This window comes from Mauremys mutica, chromosome 4 (genome assembly GCF_020497125.1).
Source record: "Mauremys mutica isolate MM-2020 ecotype Southern chromosome 4, ASM2049712v1, whole genome shotgun sequence".
In the NCBI taxonomy this organism is placed as follows: domain Eukaryota; kingdom Metazoa; phylum Chordata; order Testudines; family Geoemydidae; genus Mauremys; species Mauremys mutica.
This window is the reverse complement of record NC_059075.1, coordinates 42056319-42082007: the sequence shown is the minus strand read 5'-3', so window position 1 is coordinate 42082007 and position 25689 is coordinate 42056319. Positions and strand designations below refer to the sequence as shown.

Genomic DNA, 25689 nt, shown 5'->3' with positions numbered 1-25689 from the left:
GGAGAACAAGAGGAAAAGCCACTTCTAAAGTCAACAGGGCACCATTGAGAACTGCCTGCTAGTAGCCCCTTCCCCATTATACCAAATCAAGCACTTCCACTGATCTCAACGACAGCTGGGTCATACAGGATCCTTTACAGTAACCCAAGCCCACTAAGACCTTTAAAATTCAGGACAGGCCTGTGGCAGCCCATCTCAAGGTGAGATAGGCACATAGTCCAATGTCTAATATGGGGTGGCCGTGTGGAGGTCTGTGTATAATGCAGGTCGGTGCAGGATGTGTGAGATTTATATAGTGTCTGATATTGAATACATATGATTCTATGTATAATATGGGATATGATGTGTGTCACATTGGATAAATGGGTCTTTCTCATGCTGACTATTGTCTGTCTATAGAATGTTGAATACAATTTGTCTTGATCATATCAGAAAAAGGCCCCTTTTTCTTTTGGGTAAGTGGATATGTCTGTCTGTGTCATGTTGGATACATATGTCTTTACCATGTTGGGTTTGTCTGTCTGTATATAGGACACATTTGGCTTTGTGTATTGCATTAGATAAATGAGGTTTTTTTCTGTTGGGTCCAGGGATCCATTTGTCTGTCTGTATAATGTGCATATGCATCAGTTCATGGCTGAGGTTGGAAGTATTTATGGCAATTAAAATGTTTTGCCTGGGAGCTGTTTGGGGGCTTTTTTGAAGTTAGGATTTTCAGACTTCAAGGTGTTAACAGCCCCTCTAAACGGTTTTGTTTTTTAATTGCAGCAAATGACTGAGGAGCCATTAAACATTCGCCTCTCTGCAGTTGTTTCTAAGCCCTTTCAGTCCTCCTTCTATTTATTCTGTTTAATTCAGTCAGGTAGCTTCGGGGCAGTGGAGATCAATACTTTACTTTGATAGGAAAGAGTCAGGTTTGAAACATAGAGATAAAACTGACACATTTTGTATAAATTTAATTAAAAATGCACCTTTAGTGGCTTGTTGCAAGCACAAAGCCAGCGCTCCATCTCACTATCTCTCTCTCTCTGTCTGTCTCTCCCCTTTCTTGTGCCTAACAGGAAGATCTCTGAATCTGCCTCACCAACAAAGCACCGCATTTTATGATTTTTGTCTTGAAAGTTTAGCACTGAGGGAGAAAGATGGAAGGGATATGAAATTCTAAACAGACCTTCTGCTCTCCTGTGGTCCCTCTCCTCTTGGTGGGGAGGGGTGGGGGCGGCTGGGGAAGGAGTAGGCTCCCAGGTGGGTGGGGGAGGGGGACAAAGTGGAATGATGGGTTTTTTAAAACCCAGCAGATTGGACACCCTGGGGCACTTTCCATTTGGATCTGTAGCTTCCCTCCCCCCCACCCTCCTTCTTGCTTTGTTAAGTGAGAATTTATTTTTCTGAATACATGTGCATCCCGGATCCCACTAGGATAAGTGCTGGCCACAAGGCAGTGTCTTTATATTCTCTCTCTCTCTCTCTCATTTCATTTCTCTCTCTCTTTCCCTAATCCTGCTGCCAGTGAGGATATTTGTCTTGTGTTTTATAATCTGGCCCTGTCACCCTCTTCCCCTGCATGTCTCTCTCTCTCGCTCTTTCTCAATCCTATTTGGCTTAGTTCATTTTTCACTTGAGTGGCTTCCCTCCCAAACTCCCCTCTGCTCTGGCCTCCCTCTGCTCAACACCAATAAAACACGTACAACACAGGTAGGACAAGGTGCCAGGGCTCAGCGTGACAAACTGCTCACACACCATTCAATAACCATGGCTGTAAATCGCCTCCACAAACTCTGCCTCTCTGCTCTTGCTTCAGCCTCAATGGATCTCTTGACACCTGGACTTGCTCACAGCGTGTTCATAGCATGCACTTCCCCCATAATGCACACAGCAGGCTCACATGCCCGGGAGGGTGTGGGAAACAAACAGTAATGGGATCTCAGCTTCAGCCAGGGCAAGGACCTTTCAAATCCCACTCACTGCCATTGGGAGTTCTCAAGTTTAAGGTCCCATACCCCCTTGGGATTGGTACAGCATTCTGCTTGGCCTGGCTTGGCCTGAGACTGCCACAGCATCTTGCTATCTAAACTACTTGTCCACTGTATGGAATTTGATTTGCTAAATGTTACCTGAGGAGGCTGGCAGTACCTCTCTGTCTCTGAACTCTCATTGTTCTGAGTTGTTGTGTGTATAGTCATGGTACTCACAAGGTGCGAGGTGCTGTACACGCACACACAAGGAGGTGCAGCCCCTGCCCCAAAGAGCTCCCAATCTAAGTAGGCAGACAGCATATGAAGGGCAGGGGGAGAGGAATAAAACAGCTTTAAAAATCACATGAACTCTCTCCCCAACTTCCCCCCATTGTTAGCTGGCTATGTTTGTGCTGCAGAGTTGGATCATACAGAGAGATGTGGAAGAGGGTGTTGGCCTTACAGACCAACATAGGGAGAAAGTACCGTACGTTAGAGATGACATGGAAGCCAATATGAAGACAGTGCTGAGAGGAGAGGACAAAGGGGTAACAAAGCAGGCATCATTAAGGCTACAATTTAGCCATGGATATTTTTAGTAAAAGCAATAAACAAAAATTCACGGCCTGTGACCTGTCCATGACTTTTACTAGAAAAACCTGTGACTAAATCTTTGGGGAGATGCCCCGGGAGATCACTGCTGGGGGTGGTGTGGGGCCAGCAGTACCCACTGGTGGGGGTGGGGCCAGCAGTACCCGCTGCTGGGGGCCATTGAGCAGTGACTGCTCTGGCCACCACTGGGACCGCTGCTCGGGCAGTCCCCAGGGCTAGCCGCATCGGCCGCTGCTCGGGCAGTCCCCAGGGCCAGCCGCACCGTCTGCCTGAGCAGTGGCTGGTGCTGCTGCCCCCAGGGCAGCTACAGCAGCACCAGTGTGGCTGGCTGCATGGCTGCCCGAGTGGCTGGTTGCAGAGCCACTCCAGCAGCAGCCAGTGTGTGTCTGTCCCTGGCACCAGCTGCTTGGGCAGCCCTGGAGTCAGCCACACTGGCCGCTGCAGAAGTCACGGAGGTTGCGGAATGCCTGACTTCCGTGACAAACACAGAATCCTAGGCATCACTGATGGACAGAAGGGAGGGGATAAGACACATGACTGGATAAACAGAGACGAGTGGAGTTAAGCAGGGCCTTGATGAGAATAAGTTTGAAACTGTGCTGGAGAAGGAAGAACTAGTGGAGGAATTCAAAGGACAGAGAGAAATGGCCAGAATACTCAGGGGGTCAAAATGGAATGACTGTCCATGATCCTACCCATCCCAGCCTCTGCTTTGCAATCCAGGCTCCTTGCCTTCACTAGCTGTAAAAGTATTGAGAGCTTCCTCTCTAACAGGAGAAATGTTGGGGTTAACTCAGTATGATTGTCTGTCTGCAGAGGGGTGGCTGGATTATCAGTTATAGTCCCTTTTATGAGTGTCTTGGGGAGGTTAGCGCTGAGGGGTGTCTCTGTGTCAAGATTCTCCGGGGAGTTGAGTGCTGAGGACTGGTTTCTCGGGGAGTTGAGTGCTGAGGACTGGTTTCTCAGGGACTCTTATCACTGAGGAGTGTAGACAGCACACAGTACAGTGGTGCATACAGTCAGCTCCTGTGTTTTCTGCCTTTAATCAAAGCAAATGAAAGTTTCTAAACAGAAGAAGCCAGGCTTTTGTGTTCTGCCACTGGAGCTGTTTCCATGCTGTCTTCCGTGCCGGTAATTGCCGACACAAGTCGCTTTGTGTTAAAATGGCAGAGATAATTGAAACGGAATTCAGAATCAGGACCCTGCAGGCAGCACTTGTTGAAAGAAGAAATAAAGATCGTTTGGGTCACATCTTTTGTAATTTGCGTTTAATAATCGTACCAGGAGGTACATACAAAGGCAGAGGAGACATGAGACACAGCAACCCAGCCAGCCTCCTCCTCCCTCCTCCTGCCTCACGGCCTTTCAGTGGAAATTAGGGAGGCCTAAAAGAGAGATCTCATTTCATGTGTGGGGTGGGACAGCACTAGCCCCAAAGCACAGAGGGTCAGTGCTCTCTGTGAGGTGGAGTCAGTGCTGTATTCTGGGAGCCAGAATGCGGGAATGGCTCCCTGGATCAGTGTTAAGCAGATGTTAGGATGAGGATTTATGGGCCCAGGAGTTGGCTTGCACCCAGTGGATCTATCTAAATGCCGAGGAGCAAAGGTCACTCTGTCTGATATAGACTGTGTGATTTTATTTGAAATTGAACTGAAATGGGCTCCTTTTTGTAACCTTCAATGGGCCTTGTTGGAGCCTTTGTTATGATCCTCCCCCCCCCACCTCCCTTGGTATATTGCCTCGGAGGTCTGGGAATATAAGCAGTCCCTAGAAAACGTGTATAACCCCATAAATGTCCCCTTTATAGTTTCCCAATGGCTACTCCTTTCCAATAACTGGCTGGTGGATACCATCTAGGGGTAGGGCCCAGTGCTGAATGCCATGAAATTTGGTATATGTAGTGTAGTTATAGCTGTGCCACTCCCTGACCTGAAGAGCTCTGTGTGACTTGAAAGCTTGTCTCTCTCACCGACAGAAGTTGGTCTAGTAAAAGATATTACCTCACCCACCATGCCTCTCTACAGTTTGGTAGCAGGACATGGAGGTGGTAGAGAAAGCGTTAACCCTTTCTTTCTGGCTAGGTGGAAAAGCCCTGCTGCCTGCCCTGAGTGCAGAGGTTTGTAGAGGAGTAGGACTGGGCCATTCAGCCTGGGACACTGTAAGAGATGTTTGGGGCTGATTCTGACTGAGAGCCCCAGGGAGAAGACAGGAGTAAAGAGGAGAAAGGATCCTGTGCCTTCCTGGATCTTGATTGCAGTAACCTCTGCTGTTTTTGCTTTGGCTAAAGTGATGCCTTGTTTGGCCCTAGAAGGGATAGGGCATTCTTTCCACTTTCCCTGTTACATTAAAGCCCCACAAAGGTGTTTAATCCTGTGCTCTGGGTGGCCTGTCACATTGCCACAGAAGGGCCAGGAGGTAAACGTGGTGGTTTGCCATGTACAGTTAGTAGGAGGCTGAAATTGAGGCTACAGAAAGGTTGGTATGAGGAACCCTGCAGCTCCAGCAGTGTCTGGGAACCTTCAGCTAGTCTTATTGCTCACTTAATTGGACAATCAAATGTCTCAGTTCCAAAGAGAGCAATACCTTGTGCAAAGTGGCTATGGCCCTGGCTTGTTCCCCTGAGCTGCTAGAACAAACCCTTGCAGGCTAGCCCCTTGGGGTTGCTGAGGCCTTCCTGTACCTCCAGCTTCATCTCTGGAATGACCAGAACTCACCTGTGCACCCCTGCTGTCTGTGGAGCAGCATGGTCTAGCAGATAGGACCCAGGAGAGGGAGCTGAGACCTGTGTTCTAACCCCAGCTCTGTCACTTGACTTGCTATGTGACTTCCTTTTTCTGTGCCTCAGTTGCCTTCTCTTTCCTGTCTCTAAAATGGAGCAACAGTGCTGGTTTCTTCAATGGAAGAAGAACTCATATATTGTATCTTCTTATGGGGCACCTTGAATCCACCCATACCTAAACCATGCCCATGGGGTAGCCAGAATCCTTCCACATCCCCCATCACAGGACATCCAGAACCTATGTGTATCTTGGGGCATCCCTGTGGCTAACTTAAAACAAAACCAGGTCTGATGGAGACCTGCTTGAGTAAGAAAAGTCCATCCCCTGCTTGGACAGTGGAACATGCTGTCCCCGACCCTTTAGCAAATCCTTGGTGTTTTTCCTGTGTTGTTGTCCCATTGAAATGGCCAGGGATATGAATAGGAAGAAGCCAGTCTTAGGGGGATTGGCATACTATGTCTCTTTCTCACTGGGGGGTTGCCCTGTATAGCACCTGGCCTGGTTCAAAGGTCAGTGGATCCCTTGCCACCAGTTTTCAGAACAGAAAACATACAACTCCCCAACCTCCTATTGCAGCTCTCTGCACGCTCTGCCCTGACCCTGCTGTATTTCCCCTTTTCCCTGCATCCGCCGTATCCCTTCCTTTAGCCGCTCTTGGCAGCTCATGATTTCATGCTTTTTGCCGATGGCCACAAAGAGCAGCGTCTGTTGGCTACATCTGGAGCTGCCCTCCTGGTTCCTATGGAGCCCAGGGGGGCTGTGTCAGAAGGACAGAGCTGCCGTTGTGAGAGCAGGAATTTGGGGTGGGGTAGAGAGGTGCCTTGACTTCTAATTTCCAGAGGCTATGACAGCGAATAGTTCTGTTCAGTTTAAAATTCCAACATCCTGATATTTCCTAGCCTAGAGAAAGGGGGTGACATGGCATTCTCTAGGTGTCTCATTGCTCCAACAATTGGCAGGAAGCACCCCCAGATGCATGAAAATTTGCAGGGAAGAGACCCTGGAAGAGATAATGAAAAATGGAGTCTTCCACCAGGTGGAGAGGGACCAGGCACCTACACAGACCGCACCTTACAGCCACCATCTTTCTGCTTGAGAGAGCCAGTGAACAAGTTAGCCTTTGGAAGCAAGCAACTGAGCTGCTTAATAGTACTATGAGGCACTGTGTCCCCTTCCGTCCAGCCTATGTCTCATCTCCCACATGGCAGAGACATTGTATGAGTCACATTGGGCCAGTCCCATATGATGTTCTTGATGTCTTTTCAGTGGAGTAAGAGATTGGTCATCAGAATTCCTGGGTTTTCTTTTCATTTTCTTGCTGTCTGACCTTGGATCACTGCTCTCTGTGCCTTAGATTCCCCATCTATAAAATAGGAAGATACTGATCCAGCTGCTAGGGGCCTGAGAGAGTTAGTGAGTATCTGAAGAGTGCTCTGAGACCCTTGGGCAGAAGGTGCTACAAGTGGGCAAAGGATTGTTTTAGACTTACGCTCATAAGGTTGCTCCAATTCTTGATAGGAAACCATCACCCATCTGTGCCATCACACTGGGAGTCATGATGTCCTATAACCCATTGTTCTTAAAACTCTGTGAATGCCTAGATACCATTGTAATGGGAGCACTATAAACTGACAGGCATGTAAAGAAACCAGCTGGGATGATGATCAGCAGGCAGCATGAGGAGAGAGAGTGAGACAGTATATCAGTGATGGACTGTCCCCACTTCCATACATCTCTCCCCCTCACACACGCATCCCCATCAATAAACACCCACCCCCCTCCTCATCCTGGTACATTCATATCCACACACCAGTGACCCTACTACATACATACACAGATGCATGCTCCATCCCCTTCTTTTCCCTTCTCTCCACGTCCCATCTGTTTGCTGTATAACTCCTTGCTAAGTAACTTTCTCTCTGCAGCCTCCAGGGCTGGGTGCAGGGTCTTGCCCCTCCTCCTCTCCAACAGTCCGGTGGGCTTTTGAACATGTGTTTCTGGGAGGCAGATACCAGCTGGCTGGGGGAGACATTTGCATATTCAGCTAAAAGCTCCTGAGCTGAGCTGGGGACGTCTGGAAGAGCCTGTGGCAGGATGGAGGGAACAGGGAGACTTTGGTCAGCTAAAGGTCAAGTGGAACAGATTTTCAAACGAACGGACAGATGGTGAAAGGAGAGGAGGGGTGGGGAGTGAATTCAAACTTTTACATTAAATGAATAAATAGCTACATGTAGAAAGAGAACAAATGACCACTGAGCCAAGGGGCCTGACAGTTGTGCTACTGGCAGCTTCCTTCATATCCCTTGTGTGTGGGCTGAGGGGAAGGCTGCCCCCCCAGTCATCACTCCCCCCCACACAGCGGGGAAGTAGGAGGGGTGGATGGAGCTGCTGTGGGAAAGGCAGAGGAGGGAGGGTCAGGTGAGGCTTTCTCAGCAGGATTGTCTTATCACAGGGAGTGGCATTTGAACTCCCACTCTCAACAATGTGAAATGAAAGCAATTCACCTCAAGAAGCCTGAAGTTAAAGAATTCTTGGGGCCTCCCCATTGTGACTCTGGTAAAGGTGTCTAGTCATAGTGCTGTCTCTTGCAACCCACCCTAACCTTTTCTCTCATACACAGTTCCCTCTGCTGACAGGGGCAGCATGAAAGAGGTCCAGCCTGTCTGATTTGCTCTCAATGACGGGTGTGTTCTGCACTCTCCCCATTTGGTGGAAGAGTTGCCGGTGGGTTATGTATCTAGTCCTGGATCAAGGTGTTCTGAGATTACTCCAAGGCAGCACCACTGCAGAGTTTCTGACAGCCAGCAGCAGAAAAATTATCACAGCCCCCACATGTGAAAATAGGAACCTCAGTGGAAGGGAATGAAGATCCCAAACCCCAAAGGGTGAAAGAGAGCAAACTTGGGAGAGGGTACACATTCTCTGGAGGGACAATTGCTGCTAAGGGTGGCTGAAGAAAAATTGGATGAAAATAAGCCATGGAAAATTAGGCTGAATATCAAGAAATATTTCTTCATGGTGAAATCTACAGGGCTATGGAATCATCTCCTTAGTGAAGCCTCATTGTTAGGGACTGGAATGGGCAAAGTTCTGGGGAACAGACTGGGGAACAAATCTCTCTTGGCTTCTGGGGATGAACTTGATGGCACTTCATAAGGCATGTCCATCTCTAACCTCTAAGCTTCTGAAGAAGCAAATGGTGATCCTTGGGAGTGGAGTCAGCATATGTCAGATTAATGTTATGTCTGTAGAAATTATCTGAACTCTCCCTTTTACGGGATCTGGCCTGGCATAGTCCATGTCACCTTGGCTCTTCCTCAAGGCTCAGTGTCTTCCACTGCTGCCTATCTGCTTTCCTGTTGCTAGCTGTCTAGTGCAGATCTATACTCTATTCCAGGGGTAGGCAACCTATGGCACAGGTGCCGAAGGCAGCACGCAAGCTGATTTTCAGTGGCACTCACACTGGCCAGGTCCTGGCCACCAGTCCGGGGGGCTCTGCATTTTAATTTATTTTTAAATAAAGCTTCTTAAACATTCTGAAACCTTATTTACTTTACATACAACAATAGTTTAGTTATATATTATAGACTTACAGAAAGAGACCTTCTAAAAAGGTTTAAAATGCATTATTGGCACGCAAAACCTTAAATTAAAGTGAATAAACGAAGACTCGGCACACCACTTCTGAAAGGTTGCTGACCCCTGCTCTATTCTTTATAAAACCCACAACATACAAACAACCTCTAGATCTAACAGGCTCTCCCCAACCCCAAGCTGTCCATATCACATGATTGTTTCCTTACTTTCATATAGCTATTCAGGGAAGGGTCTGTGTATATGTGTCTTGTACAGCACAATGAGGCCTCCACCTTGACTGCTATCACAATAGAAATATTCTCCTTTCTTCAATCCTGTCATCCTAATTGCCCATTTCCCCCTCCAATTGTTTTAAATTAATTTAATTGGAGTAAAAAATATAAAACAGTGTTTCTGTTTCTTGGTGATTTTAAGACATGCACATGACTTTTGAGAGTAACTGCATAACTTTATATTTTTAAGACCCTTATATCCCTTTCCACTATTGCCACCGTTCCCCATTTTTGTTGGTCTCACTTGTTTCATCTTTTCTTAAATGGGGCAGAAAATATATTTTATAATTTTTTAAAGTCATATTTTAGGGTGCTGCGGAGAAAAATACACACCATAGAGAGGAATTGCCCTGCCAGGTGAGACAACAGACCCACCTAGTGCTAGTGTTCTGTCTCTGACCCTGGCCAATACCTCATGCTTCAGAAAAAAAGTGCAAGAACCGCTGTAATGGATAATTATGGAGTAAATTTCCCAAAAGGGAAACGTCTTCCTCCTAACCACCACCCAGTCAGTGGTTGCCTTATGCCCTGGAGCAAGAAGGTTCATAAATGATATATTTTCTTTAAAATCTTGTCTGCTGTAACTGTGGAGGTTCTCCTTATACATACAAGTGTCTGATGCTTTCATGAAGCCTGCTGAACTCTTGATGTATTGTCAGCAACTCCCAAAGATTAATTACGTGTTAGATAAAAATGTATTTACATGTGTTACCTTCCAGTTTCATTGCATGTCCCTTTTTCTTGTATTATGAGAGAGGGTAAATAAAAATGCCCACTTTTTAATCATTTAATTAATTTATTTATTCATGGCTGTTGCTTGTTTGTTGTTTTTATGCTAGTGCCCATAATGCACTAAGTGCTTTCCAGAGAGTTAAAAAGGTACATTCCCTATCTCGAGGAGCTCAGACAGAGGTTATGGAAAACATATAATTAGAATGATCAAGGTGATGCTTGGCTAAATCTAGGGAACATAAGCTTAAATAAATACTACAGTCTTTGAAAATATTCCCTCCATCAGGATAAATCAGGAAGATTGCGCATAAGCAGCACAAGTGAGTCTTGAAGGTAGCAGAGGCAGAGCCAGTGCAGAGATTCAAAGATGTGGGTGAGGCAACCAAAATGACAGGCAAATGTGTGTGCATTAATTCCAGTAGTAGTGTGCATTACCTTGCATTAGTTAGCACTGAATGTCACCTGCCATGATGCTGCCCATTCACTTAGCTTTGTTAGGTGCCTCTGAAGTTCCTCCATGTGTCTGATCTTGATTTGCTTAAATTTGTGTTATCTGCATATCTTGCTGCCTCACTGCTTACCTTGCAATTATTAACAAACATATTAAACACTGGTCTCAGTATAACATCTTCAGACACCCCACCTGTCCCATTCTGAAGACTGATGATTTATTTCTACTCTTTGTTTTGTCTTAGTTTCTAATCCATGGCAGAAATTAAACCCATGATGACTTAGTTTCTTTAATAATCTCCTGAAAGGGACTTTGTCAAGGGCTTTTGAAAATCCAAGTGATTGTCATCTGGTTCTCCTTTCTTCACTATTTTGCAGACGTTCTCAAAGAATTCTAGTAGATGAGAGAAGCATGATTTTCCTTTACAAAGCCCTGCTAATTTGTTCCCAAATTCCATCTCTTTCGCCTGTTCCAATTCATTATCTCTGGTCTCTAGATTCTCAGTTTGGGCTCAGATGGCCATAAGCTAATTGCACTAGGTACATAAGTGTGCCACTTGGCACAAGGCAAGTAGTTCTCATCCATTTTGCATTCTGTGCAATAAAATTCAGTAGCCACCTCCCCCCATGACTAATTAAGCTAATGCAGCTTCCATAGTTAAATAAGATATTTTACTCTGTGAGTGGGCATTAGGCTGAAATAGATTTTATCTTTAAGTTAAAAGTTCAGGCATTTTAGTTTATTTAACAGACTTTGTTCAATAGTTCCACTATTAATTCAGCTGTCAACCCCTCACTAGTAGTCCCGTGTACTCCAAACTCACCTATGCTCTCTCATAGGCTTTGTATTCTATCTAAATATCAGTGTGCTGAGCACATTAGAAATCTTCAGATAGGACACTGTCTTCTAATTTCTGTAAAGTACTAAAATTGCTTATAACACTGAACAAGTAATAATAGTGATTAGAGCTGCTTAAATCCTAAACAGATTGAATTCCAAATATATTTTCAAATAAAGATGTTGAGTTTAGCTCATGGGATCCTATTTGTCATTTTGCAAGTATTCAGATGTCTGCGAGGACTGTGTGAGAAATTCTTGCAAATCCTCAAAGTTTGCTGAATTATAGCAGGAATGGTTCTTCCTCCAAATACCTGTGCTATTTTGTTATTCACTAGTTCAAAATGTTTGTCAGCTCATCAGGAAGCAGAAACAAAGCCATGTGATTTAGGTGACCAGTGTGGTTGTTAAATAGCTGCTATGTTCCACCACAGAGGTACCTATATTCCCACAGTGGGTGTATCATTTGTAAAGTGCTTTGGGATGCTTTCGGATGAAGGGGGGCTATAGAAATGTAAGTTGTTCATATGCCTTCCCCCCCACCCCCAACTGCTAGGATTTCAGTCAGGTACATCAGTCAATCTGAATGTATCTTCATTAGGCTGAATTCTGCCCTCACTTACATCCATAAAGGCCCCATTCAGAGCCATAACTAGGGATTTTTGTGTCCCAGGCAAGGGACGGGGCGGCACGTCCGGCTCTTCGGCGGCGAGTTCCTCTCGGAGGGAAGGACCTGCCGCCGAATTGCCACCGTTCTTCAGCGGCAATTCGGCAGCAGGTCCTTCCTTCCGAGAGGGACTGAGGGATCCACGGCTGAATTTCTGCCGAAGAGCCGGACGTGCCGCCCCTCTCCCTTGCCGGCGGCAGTTCGACGGCGGGTCCCTCAGTCCCTCTCGGAGGGAAGGACTTGCCGCCGAAGGAGAGATTTTCTGCACCCCTCACCTTCCACACCCGAGGCAAGTGCCTCACTCACCTTGCCCTCATTACGGCACTGGCCCCATTGACCTTAGTCAGCTACACAGAGAAAAAGAGAGCAGCATGTCATTCCTACGTTTTGTGTCAGTCTTTTCTCACCCCAAAATAAACTCTACTCCCCAAAACTCCACATTGCTCATAGGCTACAAATAGTCTGTCCAGCTCCCAATGTGACCCCCTTCCAGGGGAGCTGCTGCCCTCGTGTTTGTTTTCGGAATTCCCTGTTTCCATGAGGGCTTTTTGTCTGAGTAGAATGGGTCCATAACCTTGTGGGACAAGGATGTCAAGCCTTGCTGCCAGTGCACATGCTCGCTCACACTCCCCTCCCCCCCCCCTTACTTTCTATTCCCCTTAGAAAATAGAACACTCCTGCGGAATAATGGCTGCCTCAGTGGAAAGCCCCTTCTTCTGACGGGGTAACTGGCACTTGGACTAGCTTAGGAAAAAGAGAGTGAAGGCAGTGATTTACATGCTGGCTGGGCACTGGGAGAGGTGGCTGAGTGGAAGGAGGGTAGTTACGGAGCAGCTAATTGAGTGATTATGCCTCAGCACTGCCAAGAGGAGTTAAATAAGGAAGAGCAATGAGGCCTCCTCTTCTCCAGGCCTCTAGGAGCCCTTTGGCTCCCAGCACTGCTCTGGGTTTGAGAGCAGAAGTGGAGAAATGCCTGCATGCTCTCATACTCACATAACCACCTTCATGCCAGTGTCCCCAGCTGTCTCTGTCACAGGTGCAGGTAGTGACATGAGGGGGTTGTGCCCACCCCCAGTTTTTGTCTACAAATGCTCCCCTCAAGCACGTCAGCAGGACTCATTTCACACTGGGATGTTTTATCTGGCTGCTTTGCTGCTGTGTGTCTGGGTGAATTTAGAAACTCTTCTCTTGGTGCTCCCTGGCATCAAGACCTATCTACTGGGGTCAGAGAGCTTGGAAGGCAGGAGATTTCAGATTCCAGAGGCTGGATTTGAAGCTAGTTAACCTCCATGCTGGACTTGTGTGTGCGGTGTATGTACAGCCCTCTCTGAATTTGCCCTTACCCACAGTTTCTACTTTAGTTTCTGTACTATCTTTACGGCAGACAAAATCCTCTGTGGGGGCATAAATGGGCAGTTAGAGACCCAGTCACCTGGTTCATAGCCACAAAACAGCCTGAGTTTGGGGATTAATCCAGTAAGGACCAAAACTCTATTGAAATATTCATCAAACCCCATCGCCTGTTGTAGCTGTGTCCTTTCTGCTACAAGTCTCAGGGTCATGCAGAGGTGATGGGAAGTTGTCCAGGCCTTCAGGAGTGACTTCAGGGCCTTCAGGAGTTCCGAGCCAGGAACTTTCTATCCATCTCTCCTGCCTCTAACCCTGTGAAGCTGGTTATCAATCAAATTCTCTCTCCATCAAAAGACAAGCTTTTCATTCAGGAATTAAAAATTAAGATAAATTAAAAACCAAGCTAACCACATGGCCCCCAGCACTGACAGCTAAGTCCCCTTGCCCCCCCGCCCCCAGGTGCCAAACTCTAGCACCACCTTGTTATCATTGTGGTCCTTGAAGGTGAGCATTGACTAGAGTCAGCCAGAGAATGGGCAGAGTCTGTATTAGCTTCACCCACATACTTTAGCTCTGCTGAATCACCTCAGACCTGCAGCTTCCCTTGCTCCAGCCACTGCTGGGGTCATGTTCCTGTGTCGTCATCTGCTGAGTGGGTGAAAGGCTGGCTCTTTAGATATTCTGGGGATCATCCCTCGTTTTTCTCTGGCTCAGAAAAAAGTGAGATTATTGCACTATTCAGAGCAACTTGGAGGTTGCTTTGTGGCTGTGCAGGAAGCTCAGTGGGGGAGGCAAGGCAGACACCCTTCAGCATCACTAGAGGTCTCTCTTTATCTGTGTGTGCTTGTCTGGAGGGCAATGGGAGAAAAACATGCTCCTTCTGAATAACTTCTTCATCTCGCACTTGACGTGTTCCAGCCTCCTGGCATGTAGGAGCCCAGCTCACCAGTACCGGCTGGACTCTCAAGGCTCAGGGAGCTGGCAGAGAATGTCCCAACCTGGGATTCTTATTTTACATATTCTGTCTTTGTAGTACCAAGCACTTACCTAGCACCTTACAACACTAACAGCGCCTGACAATAGGGAGGTATCATTATCTCAATCTTCCAGGTTAGGAAATTGAGGCACAGAGAGGGGAAGTGACTTGCCTAGGGTGACCAGACAGCAAATGTGAAAAATCGGGATGGGGGTGGGGGGTAATAGGAGCCTATATAAGAAAAAGACCCAAAAATTGGGACTGTCCCTATAAAATCGGGACATCTGGTCACCCTAGATTTGCCCAAGGATATGGTCAGAACCAATGTCAGAAATAGAATTTAGGCATTCCTGGCTCCCAGGCCTGTGCTCAGACTTCAATTTTCAGTCCATCCAGCTGTGTAGTTACTGTACATAAGTTGGCTGCCAAATCCTCTTTCCTTCTTCCCTTTCCACTTGTCCAGTACAGAAAGCAAACCTTTATGCTGGGTGCAAATCAGAGATCCAGCTGTCCCACACCCCACAGCTGAAGGAGGAGGAGCTGCATCTTTGAAGCTGAGTACTATCTCCCCAATTTGTCCCTCTTTCATGCAATAATTGCCATCCAGCTCCCTGAATAAATCATTCCTTGGAGAGCTGCCTGAGAATGGAGGTTGACCAAGGGAGCTGAGACTGGGGAGGAGTGGTGGGGTGGGAAACCATTTCCTGTGCGTTCCGTTAAGGGCACTGCAGAGACCCTCCCTCCAGCATCATTGAATAGTGACAAGTAATGAGCCATGGCCCAGTGACTCTGAGCCATGCTGGTTCCCCTTGAAATGAAGGCCCTGGGCCCAGCATTCTGTATAGTGGATACCAACTCAGACTCTTGTCTCAACAAGGTGTAGGGGTGGAGTTCACTCCTGTATTGTGGCCACTTTCCACAGTCTGTGCTTCTGCAAAGCAGCCTTAAATGCCTCCTGGGGAATATTCCTGGCATATGGGGCCTCTCCAGCAGGCTGTCCCTGGCTGCTGAGGTGGCCCATAGAAACTGCTGCAGCCAGAGCACATGTTAGGGCAATTCCTAAGGTTGCTGTAACTTGTGCAGAGGTTGAACTGACCCCCTGCAACCCTGGGATCGGGGAGGCATACTACTTCCCAGTGCCCACCTCGCTCCCTCTGCTGAACTCAGAGCCAGTGCAGAGGTGAATGGGACCCCCGAGGCTTTCTCTCCAGGGCCTGCTGAGCCTGTCTCGCAGCTAATGTTCTCTGCATGCACAACTAAAAGCCATGGGAGACAGTACAGCGGCGCTTCAGCACTGCAGCATCTCTCAGTGCTCTGCCTCTCATACAGGAATCCCCCTTCCACTCCCTCCTCCTCTTTTTGTGTGTGGAATTTAACTCCTCATTAAAATTAGGAACTGATAGAAGCCAGCAGAATACAAGCAGGAGCTGTTGCATATTCTCCCACAGAGCGAGGCCAGCACACCTCAAACCTCTGTGGCATCTCCTGTATTCCAGCCTTACCCTTAGCCCCCTCCCACCCCCAATCCCACAGCTCTTCCAAGGCACCTCAGCAGAGACATATTAAGTCAAGACACATAGATCTGCGTATCCAGCTCTTGGAGAAGGATGGGGACCTTGGAAGTACAAAATTTGGATCCATTGAGGGCACTGACAGAGGGTGCTGGGACCCTCCATGGGGACTGGAGAGAAGGAGGTAGTGTTGGCATGGAGTCAGGCCTGCCATCATCATTTTGCTCTGGGGGCAGGGGATGGGATGCTCTGATTTGGCATGGGAAGCCTTTGTTTTTTTGAAAGCCCTTCAGCTGAATTAGATCCTGACCCCATTTAGTTTTCACCCACCCCTGCTCCCTGCTATCCCAGCCCAGGCCCTCTCCTGAGCAGAGAAGCTGGCAATCAGGACATGGCATATGTGTGATTTTTGGGATGTGAATAAACAAAGCTGAGCCAGTAGCTCTTGCTTGATCCACTCAGACTTTGAAGCCAGTGGTCTCCAGAGATAAAAGGCAGTTCACCAACCCATTGCTTCTCCTTCCCATCCGGCCCTACCGCCTCTACAATCTCCTTTGCTGCATCATGAGCAGATGCTGTTCTGCAGACAGACCCATGCAAACACTGAGGATAATATCCTCAGAACTTGTGCCAGGTGGCAGTTTCTGCAGGGTGACACATACTCAGCACATGCTAATCTCCTGACCTGGCTCTTCGTGGTTAGGCTTCACCAGTGGCTTCTCCAGGCTATGTAAGAATCAAATTACCTTCACCCTAACTTTGCTTCCATCATTGCCCATCTATCTGGCCTATCTCACAACTGGAGAGGGTCCTCCCTAGGAGGAGCCCTGTGAAATCAGACAAGAGTGAAGTGCTCCCAGATCTGTGGGGGCTCTCGAGGTAACAGCACAGAGTGTGCTGACAGCAAGGATGGCAGAAAGCCAGTGTGATCAATTGAAGGAGATGAGGTCATTGCTTAGCTGATAGGTGACATGCAGTGGCTGTGACAGGCACCCCGTGTCTGTGCTCTGAACCTGCCATTTCACTTCAGTGGGAAAGATGGAGGGATCCAAAATGAGACTTGTCACATCTCTGCAGTCCAGAGTGAAGGGGGAGACCCAGGGGGTGGAGCCTTCTGAGATGGCACTAGAATGCTGGGGAGTTCAGGTACTATGGCATATATCCCCATCACGTGGTTTCCTGTCAGATGCCCCCTTCAAATAGTTTGGTTTTGAGGCAGCTCCCAAAAGAGGAAAGATCCTGCTTGAAATGTCATGTGGTTCTCCTTCCAGGACTGTATGTCCTCCAGGTTAGCAGAAGAGTCACCCCAAGAATCCACTGGCTTCTAAAGAAACTAACCTGAGGAGGAGGCAGAAGAAGGAAGCCGCCTCCCTGCTCTGTGTTTCTGAGCATCTGCCTAGTTATTGTCTCTGGCCAAAAGGCCTCCACTGAGTCCACTGTATCCCTATAGACAGAGCCCTTCAAAAGCCATCAGTATTTGTTCTGAATGCACCACCAGGGTGTGCTGCTGAGCATGAGACACTCTCCCTCCACCAGCCACTGCACATCTGGCCTGTGCACAAACCCACACAAAATGTATTTTGACTACAAAGCTTGTGGTTTGCCTAAAGCACATGGGGTGAAAGGCCTAGTCAGAATATTAATTATGATGCAATGTTTCTCCTGGCCCCAGACCTTGAGCTGGACTGAATCCAGTGGTTTTGAAATGTGGATAATTTCACCCACCCACCCACTTGGCAGAGCCCAGCAAATTCACTGTGATCTGAAACCCAAGCAGCATTTGAACTCAGGGCTCCATAAGTGAAAGGTCAGGGTATTCTCCCTTTGGAACATTATGGCCTGACCCAAAAAACCTGGATACACAAATGATCCTGTGTCTGATTACAGGTTCATGAACGTGGGATCAGTGAAGCTTGTTCTGGGTTAGTCCAGGGGATGGAGACCCTCACCTGTGCACCAAGGATTTGCCTTCAGCTTCATTTATTTCAAGAAAATGTTAAGACACTATGTTTTCTTCGTTTGTGTGTTCATGTGTCTACGCATAAAGGCACGTGTGTATGTATGAATAATAGAGCTATGCATAATGCCAGATTAATGGCACAGCTGTTGGAATGATGACTGTGCACCTCCTAAGATGTAGGGGAGCCCAGTCTTCTATAAGAGTGTCCCATCAGATGTTGGACTTTCTCATGGTGGGGTCGTGAGCATTCATTAATGAATACTTGTAAATTGTTTAGAGATCCTCAGATAGAACAATTGTTGCCCTTATTACTTATTCTTTTGGGATCAAATTCTGAAGTCTTTAATTAGTTTTTGCCCAGTCCTTAGTCAGTGGGAGTAAATATTAAGGCCCTCAGGATTTGGTGCATTATTATTATTAATGTTTGTGATGAGTTGGACCCTTAAATCTCTCTGGCCCCAGGATGCTACTGGTCTGATTTTCAAGGGTGCTGAGCAGTGACGATTTCAGTGGCATTTGTGAATGCTCAGCACTACTGCCATGCATGTTTTTAGTCTGGCTATATTATATGTATGTCTGTCCACGCATATATGTATGTGCATGTCTGCCTTTCCCTGCGTGCAGGTGTATGTCTGTGCATGCATATCTGCGCATGCGTGTCTGTCTGAGCACACGTGGCCCTCATCTCTGTCTGTGGGGAGCCGTGCCATGACCATGAGTAGTCTGGAGCCTGAGCTGCTGTGTTACATTGGTAATTACAGCAGATAAACTGCTCTGTTTGAGAGCTGCTGTCCCCAACTGGCTGCGAGGCAGGCGGCCCGGCTCTACTGCTGAAGTCTATTCATTTTAATAAGAGGGACACCCTGTGTTATTAAGAAGAGTGTTTATTACTGTCACTGTGTGCTGACAGCAGCTTCCATCATCATTAAATGGCAGATGGGGGGGAAGTGGGGAGGGAGCTGCGTGCTCCAGTCTCAAAGGCTAAGACCCAGCTGGCAAGGAGGCAGGAGGTATGGGGCTTCCCTGCTCAGGCCCTGTAGTGAAACAGTTCTGCTGAGTGAGGGGTCCCTTTGGGGAAGCAGAGTTGGCATGGGGAGGTTCTGGTGGAATCTGGAAGGAAACAGCCTTTGTCAATCTCATTTCCTTTAGGCTCTGGGAAAATAGTTTGGCCAATGACGCCCAACCTAGTCAAGACATTCCTTGTGCTGGATTCGGACCTGCTGGCTAAGTACCCATCTTTATAGAGGCTTTGCTGAGGTTAGGAGATTGGAGGTGACATGGTGTGGAACAGAAGCTTGTTTGAGTGGGTAGGTTTGGTTCCTTCAGGTGAAGCCTCTATGGCTTTTCTGACACCCCTGACTCAAGCTGGGCCTGGCCCAAGAGCCCATGTCAGTTCTTCACCCATCAGCCTTTGTGGGAGTGCTGTGCTGTTCTGTGTTGTGTTCGCTGCGCCTCCCAGATTGCAGAGCCTCCAACACCTTCCCTGTTGGTCTTGATGGTCATGAAACCGCTTCAGAAGTTGTAGTGAAATCGAGACCTGACTGAAATAGGCTATGGCCTGAGAGGACTTCACAAACCTAACTCCATCCTGTTCCCTGCTTAATGGTGCTTCTAGTCACAAGTGGCATGTCTCGGGATGAGCAGAGGAGATGTTTATGCATAACACAAAACAGTCAATACCACACAATTTATCATGATAGCATTTTCTCTACTTGGGTGAGGCCCAGGATTAGAATAGCAGGGGGTGCTGCATGTCAGGAGTGAGGTCCATCAGCAGATCTGTGTGGGGGTCCAGGAACTAGAGAAGCAGGGGGTGCTATAGTCTAAGTAGGTTGGAGGAGCATTGGTAGAGCTGTGTGAAGGGAGGTTTCCACAGCCCCTGCCCACACTTTTGACCTGGCTCTCCTAGGTGCTCTCAGCTTCTCAGTTTCATGGTAAAATGTTGTTGTTCTCAGACCATGATACCTTTATGAAATATCCAAAATGAAATTTCTGCTGCTCACTGGGGTGGGGGGCTTTCAATCAGATACCAATGGACTTCACCTAAGAACTGGAGAGGGCTGCCCGCTGCCCTACTCCCCACAGCCCTAGGGAAAGTCACCGAGTTTTCAGGCTTTCATCCAAAGAGCCAAACTTTCAGTTTGGTTTTTATTTTTGGACAACTTAAAGGAAATAATAGTTTAAAAAATCCCCATGTTCCTCCCAGCTGCTCCCTTACCCCGCTTCTCCAGCTCCTCTCTTGAACCCCTCCTTTCCGGTCCTGCAGCCCTCATCTCTTCACCCACCCCATCCTGAGCATTTGGGTTCTTTCTTCTCTGACTTTGGCTCTGATGGTTCCAGGGGGAAGGGGTTACAATATTACTGGGGGCATCCCCTGTCCTCCCACAAAAAGGCAGACCCAATATATCCAGCATGTTTTTCTCCACTGCACCTGTGAAGGAAGGGCAGCCTGCAGAGATGGGGGCGGGGGAGTTTCAGTACTCCAATCCTAATGCCCACACCTTAGCAGCAAATGTCATAGCATGTTACAGTAAACCCCTTTTCCTCCCCACTGTTGGAGTAACAACCCCCACCCCCCGCTGCCACCGTTGGAGGAATAGCTCTGTCCCCACAACTAACAGCAGTGTTATCTGAAGGGGTTTGAACCATTCACTGTTGAAAATTATTAATATCTTTGTCTTCATAATGGCAACTGTGAACTCACACATCAGGTGATTTATCCTACCCAGCAACAGATGAGAAAAGTGAGGGGTGGGTCAGCAGAGTAGGGTGGGAGGCTAGATAGGCTTGATGAGAGCAGAGGGTAGGCAGGGAGGATTTGAGCTCTCAGTCCTGGGGGATATACAGAGCAGGAGGCTGAGAAGTCTCAGTAGTGCCAGAGGGGAAGCCTGAGTTCTGTACTAAGGGAGAGTGCAGATAGGTTGTGTTCTTCAGATGGAAGAGTCCTGCCCTCCCCGGTCCTAGAATGAAGCTGAGAGCTGGAAGCCAAGTTCCTGACTTGACTCCCTTTTTCTGCATGTCTTGGTGCCCTGGACTAATGATAGAAGTTTCTGTTGGTCATATGCATCTGGTCTCTGAGCTGGGGACTGCCCCCCTGGTTGCTCCACTGGCCATACCCCTCCTCACTGAGGCTTACCAACCATGCATGACATTAAGACTCCTCTAGGTTTTTGTAGGTTTTGCAAGGTTGATTGGGACCAGCGCGAGTCACACTAGGCCACTTCTTCATCACCATAACTCTGAGCTGAATAACAAGAGGCCAAGAATCTGCTAACGCAGGCCTCGGCAGAGCGCCCCATCATTCTCTTTTATTTGCCCCTGAGATTTATGCTGCCTACCTCCCTTCCCTTTGTCCACCAGCCGGGCCCTATAAGTCATGTCCCCAGCCTGACAGGTCACATGGCTTGTGCTGCTGTTCTGTCAGAGTGAGTGATGCTGGGGGGTGATTAAAAGAGAGGAGGGGTGAGAGGTCAGCAGCAGACGGCATGATGGGAGTGTGGGATGTAATTATCACTCCTGTGACATACTGCTGGGGGCTTTCATGGATCGACACATGGGCTAAGGTCTGGAAGGAAGCTCAGGGGGAGGGGTGTGTGGAGCGGATTGACATCAGGAAATAACAGGAAGCATGGGGGCTTTCATATGAAAACTTCTGGGGAGAGATCTGAGTGTAAAGCTCCCCCTCCAATTCCTGGAGACTCCATAGGGCAGGATGGCGAGAGAGGGAACTAGGGATTCCCCTGGGATTTCAGTTTCTTGGCAGTGTTTGCTATCAGATGCAGACAGAAGGCATAGTTCTATTTTGACAGTCTTCTGAAATGCAATGACCACATTTAAAGTGTTAGGAAGACCTTGACCTAGGCAACTATCCACCAACCTCTCAGAACAGGGGTGCAGGTGCAGGAAGATTTCATCTGTTGCACTGGAACATTGACAGGGTCATCGTTTAGACAAGAGAAACTAAAACTTGTAAAAACTAAAACTTGTAAAAACGGGGAAATTGGGTGCTGCATTGGGGGCGAGAGTGGCAGGGTGTTTGCAGGTTGACCCTGGGAGGGGCCTCCCCAGTCTCTGCAATGTGTTGTCCTGCTCACTGTATCTGTATACTGGGATGTTTTGCACAGAGCCGCTTGGGTAGAACAATTCTGTCTCTTAGACGAGCTAGTGGTCTGCATCTTTGGGTCCCCAGGAGGGGCAGTTGTATGAGAGTGAAAGGGTTTGTGTTTGAGTTCTTCTGACACTCTCTGTATGTGAATCATTGACCAGGGCTTCTCTGATGTTCATCTCCAAGATGTTCCTTCTGAGATGCAGGAGGTCTCACTTATGCCTCTGCCTTGAAAAGGCTTTCTTGGGTCATGCAGACAGGGAGGAGACAGCTTTACCTCTTATGAATACAGTTCATCTGATATAATAAACTTTGTGTTCAGGCCTTTAAATACAGAATCTGTTGACATGAGTAAAAACGGAGCCATACCTGGAATGAAGCAAGGACTGAGGGGAGAGAGAGCTAAATATATCTGAGAGATAAATATATCTCTAGTCTAGAAAAGAGAAGTCCTGGGGGGCAGGACAGGATTACAGTCTAGAAATACCTATTAGGTAACCATCTAAATAAAGGAGAGGAATCAGTCTCTGGTGATGAAAAGATGAGGAGCATGGGGTTGGCACTAAGGGAGGAAAAGGTAAAGATGGAGATTAAGGAAATGCCTTTGCAATAAGAGATCCCTGTGGAGGGTAACGAAGACAAGGATGAGGGAGGAGTCTTTCAGGGGATTCAAAGGGATGACCCAAGCGGTCTTTTTCTTCCTGTCAATCTCATTTGTGGCACCCTGTAAAAGCCTACAAATCAGTCAATCTCAATGGTCTCTGAGTTTGTGCCCTCCTGGGTTCTGGCACGTAAACTTGAATTTTGGAATTTCTTGTTTTCTGTCCCCGTTACTGTAGGTAGGCTTCAGTAAATAGGGTTTACACTGGGATCTGAAAATGCTCAGTCTGGAGCTGCTCCTGATCACCTCTACAGAGTGTCCTACAGGATAGGCTACAGCATTGGGAACACCTAGCCTTCCGCTCCTGACTTTGAAGCATTTTTAGTTTTCATGTCCCTAATGCGTGCAGTTGTATTGGTGGGCCACAGATGATGAGGCTGCTCTGAGGTAGTTTGATGCCACGCTACTGAAGACCTTGAAGTTGAGGACCAGGCCCTTGAATTGGACCTGTAAGTGAATATGGAGCCAGTGAAGGGCATAGAGCACTAGTGTGATGTGCTCATGGCTACAGATTGTTGAAACTCAGGATTTCTGTTCCATGGGAAATTCTGACCTTTTGGGAAAGTTTTCATTCCAATTCTTTGAAACAAGCTTGGAAGCCCTGAGGTCCCCGACTCCAAAGTAGTCCATATGGCAGGACTGCCTTGGAGCAGTGAATCGTGGAAGCACAGGCTCCCCATCAGCTCCCCCTCCTGGGCAAGCTGGCTAGAAACTAGGCAGATTTTCAACATAATTCTTCTGCAAAGTTTGTCAAAACCAAAACATTTCTGCAAAACATTCTGGTTTCAACAAAACAGCGTTTTCCAATGAAAACCCATTTTGTAGGAAAATTCCTGACCAGCTCTTCTCATGACATCTCATTCCACTCCTAGGAACATAGACATTGCCATTCTGGATCAGATCTGTGCTCCATCTAGGTTAGTGGCCAGCACCAAATGCTTTAGGAAGGTGCAAGAACCCCACAATAGGCAGATGTGGCCCCCGACTAAAGTCTCCTCCTCATCCCTAGTAGTTAGAGATTGGCTATGTGGACAGCTACACATTGTCCAGTTTGAGCTTTTTATTAGCCTCAGCTGGCAGACAGGTGGAGGGAGGTACAGTCCTCCAGTCTTGAGGGTGGGAATGTGTGGATCGAAGGTGCTTCATCTTTGTCCAAGAGCAATGGATGCAGCCTACCAGTGATCCAGAGGGGACAGAAGGTGTGTCCTTGCCACTGTTGCTAGCTGGTGATGGAGAAGGAGTGATTAACCTGTTGATGCCCTAAGATTAAGCTCTAAAAACAAAAACGCTAATTGTGAATAATATGTGTATTGATGGAAAAATAATTGAATAAACTATTGGTGAATATTATCCAGTTCTAACTGGAGGACAGATGCCTGCTGTGAGCTGGTAGGCTCTCTCACCAGCCCAGGAAAGAACCATTACCATGCCCAAATCCATTTCAGCCCCTTGCTTCCGGGCACAATTTATTACTGAAACACAAAAACTCCTGAAGTTACACACAACACCACGATACTCCTGACCAAAACAGGCTGTGGTCCTCAGAGGCCTTTCTCCTTGTCTCTGTCAGCCCCTGAGAAAAGGACATGCCTCTTCCTTAAATCTCCCACTGAGTCATCTGACAGGCAGGTAGCCCTTAGCCTTTTCCTGTCTGTTTCACCCTGTCACACCTTCAGTGGAGGTCACAGTCAGAGTCTCAGCCAGCTCCTCAAATCATTACCATTTTACAACTAACATGGCTTCCATCTTCCCTGGGTTGAACTTCATTCAGTTGTTTCTCATCAAGGTGTTTATCTCTTGCGGGAGCTATGTCAGTTCTATGAGGGTGTTCGTCATGTTGGCTGAATGTCAGCAGCATGTTGATGCGGTAGAGCCAGTGTTGTTGTGTGACTTCTCCCCGGGGTCTCATATGTATGTCGAAAAGGAAAGAGAACAGGATTAAACCTTGTGGGACTTCACATAGGAAGGGTCTTGAGGATTAGGAGAGCAGCTGCCCATCACCTCTTGCTGGGATCTGGCAGGATTTATTTGAGACAATTATGGTAATTGCTTTACTCACTTTCTCCCAAGATGTGTACATGGGTCAGAAGCATGCTATGGATGACTATAGCTAAATCCACAGTTAGGTCGAACAGTATGCGCACTGAGGTTTGGCTTCTCTCCATAAAATGCAAGGAGGTTGTCCACCTGAACTACCAAAGCTGAACTGCTGTGGCAAGTCTGAATCCTGATTGTGAAGCCTCCAGTGTGGTGGAGGAGGTTAGGTGCTGTTGAAGTCTGGCTATTGCCACTTTTTACAGTGAAAGGCAGGGAGGGAGGGAGGGAGATAAGGCAGTATTTGACAAGAATGCTAGCATCCAGGTTTGGTTTTCTTGAGAACTGGCCAGACGATCATGTGCTTCAGAAGGGTTGTTAGGTTGGTTTCTTTGAAGGAGTCATTCATTATTTCACTCAGTAGTTGGTTCAGTTGTTCTTCACTGGCCTTCACCAGCCATGGTGGGCTCTCACCCTGTGAATCTATGATAATGTTATGTACTGTATGCCGGGAATGTTTATGTTATAATTGCACATGAAAGGAGTTCACATCGCAAGGTTTCATATCAATTACACAGGACAAAGACTTCCAGGGGCACAGAAAATCCCCCGTTTTTGTAAAGTTTAGAAACTGTCATGGTCCTTTCTGTAAATTTTCACCCAGATATACCACCCCTATGCTCACTCGCACCTGCACCTCACTTGATGGCACCGTCCCCTATGAGCATTGCCCTCTGTCTTTGGCCTGGAATCTAAGGCACCAGGGACTCTGATTTTGTGTCCCAATAATGCTTCAGCTTTTGGGTAATGTGATTAAGTGCCATAGACCAGTGGTTCTCAACCACAGGTACATGTACCCCTGTGGGTATGCAGATCTTCTGAGGGGTACATCAACTCATCTAGATATTTGCATAGCTTTACAAACAGGCTTCATAAAAAGTACAAACTAAAATTTCATACAGACAGTGACTTGCTTATACTGCTCTATATACTATACACTGAAATGTAAGTACAATATTTATATCCCAATTGATTTATTTTATAATTATATGGTAAAAATGAGAAAGTCAGCAATTTTTCAGTAAGAGTGTGTTGTGACATGTATTTTTATGTCTGATTCTGTAAGCAAGTAGGTTTAAGTGAGGTGAAACTTGGGGGTACGCAAGACAAATCAGACTCCTGAAAGGGG

The 25689-nt window shown here is 47.3% G+C and overlaps 1 protein-coding gene across 2 annotated transcripts in view; it reads left to right on the top strand.

The window, feature by feature from the left end:
* Positions 1 to 25689, top strand: part of GPATCH2L (G-patch domain containing 2 like) — a 99114-nt gene that overhangs the window by 12284 nt on the left and 61141 nt on the right. The gene's annotated exons all lie outside the window — the stretch shown is intronic.